Source organism: Neovison vison, chromosome 7, assembly GCF_020171115.1.
Source record: "Neovison vison isolate M4711 chromosome 7, ASM_NN_V1, whole genome shotgun sequence".
Lineage (NCBI taxonomy): Eukaryota > Metazoa > Chordata > Mammalia > Carnivora > Mustelidae > Neogale > Neogale vison.
This window is the reverse complement of record NC_058097.1, coordinates 61,068,836-61,071,212: the sequence shown is the minus strand read 5'-3', so window position 1 is coordinate 61,071,212 and position 2,377 is coordinate 61,068,836.

Sequence of the window (2,377 nt, the reverse complement as noted above, 5' to 3'; positions counted from 1 at the left end):
AGAGAGAGAGTTTGACTTCTTCATTACCAATTTGGATACCTTTTATTTCTCTCTGTTGTCTGATTGCTGTTGCTAGGACTTCTAATACTATGTTGAACAAGAGTGGTGAAAGTGGGCATCTTTGTCTTGTTCCAGATCTCAATGGGAAGGCTGCAAGCTTTTTCCCATTGAGGATTATATTTGCTGAGGGTCTTTCATAGATAGATTTGATGAGGTTCAGGAATGTTCCCGCTATCCCCATACTTTGAAGCGTTTTAATCAGGAACGGATGCTGGATTTTGTCAAATGCTTTTCCTGCATCAATTGAGAGGACCATGTGGTTCTTCTCTCTTCTCATATTAATTTGTTGTATCACATTGATTGATTTGCGAATGTTGAACCATCCTTGTAGCCCAGGGATGAATCCCACCTGATCATGGTGGATAATCTTTTTAATGTGCTGTTGGATCCTGTTGGCTAGGATCGTGTTGAGAATCTTAGCATCCATATTCATCAGTGATATTGGTCTGAAATTCTCCTTTTTGGTAGGGTCCTTGCCTGGTTTGGGGATCAGGGTAATGCTGGCTTCATAGAAAGAGTCTGGAAGTTTTCCTTCTGCTTCAATTTTTTGAAACAGCTTCAGGAGAATAGGTGTTATTTCTTCTTGGAAGGTTTGGTAGAATTCCCCAGGGAATCCGTCAGGTCCTGGGCTCTTGTTTTTTGGGAGGTTTTTGATCACTGCTTCAATCTCGTTATTAGATATCGGTGTCTATTCAGGTTGTCGATTTCTTCCTGGTTCAATGTTGGTAGTTTATATTTTTCTAGGAATGCATCCATTTCATCTAGGTTGCTAAGCTTATTGGCATATAACTCTTGATAATAACTTCTGATGATTGTTCTACTTCCTTGGTGTTAGTTGTGATCTCTCCCTTTTCATTCATAATTTTATGAATTTGGGCTTTCTCTCTTTTCTTTTGGATTAGTGTGGCCAATGGCTTATCGATCTTATTGATTCTTTCAAAAAACCAGCTTCTAGTTTCATTGATATGCTCTACTGTATCTCTAGTTTCTCCCTCATTGATCTCAGCTCTAATCTTGATGATTTCCCTTCTTATGTGTGGAGTTGGTTTGATTTGTTGTTGATTCTCCAGTTCTTTAAGGTGTAGAAATAGCTGGTGTGTTCTAGATTTTTCAATTTTTTTGAGGGAGGCTTGGATGGCTATGTATTTTCCCCTGAGGACCACCTTTGCTGTATCCCATAGGTTTTGGACCGAAGTGTCTTCATTCTCATTGGTTTCCATGAATTGTTTCAGTTCTTCTTTGATCTCCTGGTTGATCCCAGCATTCTTAAGCAAGGTGGTCTTTAGCTTCCAGGTGTTTGAGTTCCTTCAGAACTTTTCCTTGTGATTGAGCTCCAGTTTCAAAGCATTGTGATCTGAGAATATGCAGGGAATCATCTCAGACTTTGGGTATCGGTTGAGTCCTGATTTGTGACCCAGTATGTGGTCCTTTCTGGAGAAGGTTCCTTGTGCACTTGAGAAGAATGAGTATTCTGTTGTTTTAGGGTGCAGTGTTCTGTATATATATATCTATGAGGTCCATCTGGTCCAGTGTGTCATTCAATGCTCTTGTTTCTTTATTGATTTTCTGCTTCGATGATCTAATTCTGAAAGAGGCGTGTTAAGATCTCCTACGATTAGTGTATTCATATCAATGTGACTCTTTATCTTGATTAACAGTTTTCTTAAGTAATTGGCTGCTCCCATATTGGGAGCATAGATATTTACAATTGTTAGATCATCTTGGTGGATAGTCCCTTTAAGGATTATGTAGTGTCCTTCTGTATCTCTGACTACAGTCTTTAGTTTGAAGTCCAATTTATCTGGTATGAGAATCGCTACCCCAGCCTTCTTTTGAGGCCCATTGGCATGAAAGATGCTTCTCCATCCCTTCACTTTCAGTCTGCATGTATCTTTATGTTCAAAATGGGTCTCTTGTAGACAACATATGGATAGGTCCTGTCGTTTTATCCAATCTGCAACCCTGTGCCGTTTTATGGGTGCATTTAGGCCATTCACATTGAGAGTGATTATTGATAGATACGTTTTTATTGACATCGAGTTACCTTTGAAGTCTTTCTTTCTGTAGACTGTCTCTGTATTTCTGTTCAATGCTAATCTCGGGATTTTTCCTCTTTTATATAACCCCCCTTAATATTTCCTGCAGTGTTGGCTTGGTGGTTGCATTGTCTTTTAAGCCTTGCTGGTCTTGAAAACTCTTTATCTGTCCATCCATTTTGAATGTCAGTCTTGCTGGATAAAGTATTCTTGGCTGCATGTTTTTCTCATTTTGTGCCCTGAATATATCTTGCCAGCCTCTTCTGGCTTGCCAGGTCTCT